Consider the following 1,122-nt stretch of genomic DNA (forward strand, 5'->3'; position numbering starts at 1 on the left):
ACTCAGTTTGTACTGTTGTTGTCTGTCAGTCAGACCAGCCATACCAGCTGCTGTGTGCTCCAATTACCTCCAGGAAGGGGTGGGGGCTTTGGGGAAGGGGTTGGGGATACACGTGTGCAGTAAACTGGCAGAAATTCTTGTGAGGTTTTATATGCAAAAAATTTGTATAATATTTTCTGGTATATTTCTGGTATAATTCCAAAACCCTCCCAAAAAAGTCAGATTCCTGTTTATGTAATTGTAAAGCTAAAAGAGATTCTGAGAATCGTGGGGGGAAAACAGAAAACCTGTATGAAATGACAGTTGACAGAATGACATTTCAGCTGTTTTGGTTTTCTGCTTCAGAAAACCATTGTCAATGAAGCCAGTTTTGTAGCCACAAAATAAGATAAAGCTCTATAATGCAAAAAAACATACATAAACAAGGTCCAAAATTGCATGGGCCTCAAATAATCTGAAATAATCTGATTATTGGATAATAATTTAAAATTATTTTTTCCTGGAAAGGGAACAATCAGGTTACTACCAGTCCAAATGGCATGGATAACCTTTGTACCTGTAAAGTTCATATGAAACAATATTTACAGGTTTTAGAGCAACATCCAGTCCAAAGGTGACACGATGAAACACAATGTCAAACCGCATTCTGCATGTATGTCAACAGCATGTCGTATTATATAAAGATGAAATAGGTGCTAAACTAAGCTGCCTGCTGACCAGACCTGTCACCTAACAAAAACATGTAGTGCTTTATGAAATTAAAATATTAGACCCAAAACTGTTGAGATGCTAAAATCCTGGAGTATATCAGACATTAATTGGAAAACATTTGGATTTGAAAGCTGTTGCAGTAAGTGCTCTCCTCAGCTCCAAAACTCTTGGATGCAAAAACACGCTGGCAGCTGCCATCTTAATAAGAATAAAATGGGATTTCAGTTTCAGTACAATCTAAAACCACTTCTTGTTCTCAAGAGTTGTCGCTATCAGCTCATTTGATCTATTAAATGACTTTCTCTTTTCTTTTTCTATTCTCGTGACCCTTTGACCTAAAATCCTGTTTTTGTAATATGTCACTGAGACATTACCTCCAGCTGAGTCTTATTCCCCAGGTTCCTCTGGCCT

This window comes from Oreochromis aureus, linkage group 3, assembly GCF_013358895.1.
Source record: "Oreochromis aureus strain Israel breed Guangdong linkage group 3, ZZ_aureus, whole genome shotgun sequence".
NCBI lineage: Eukaryota > Metazoa > Chordata > Actinopteri > Cichliformes > Cichlidae > Oreochromis > Oreochromis aureus.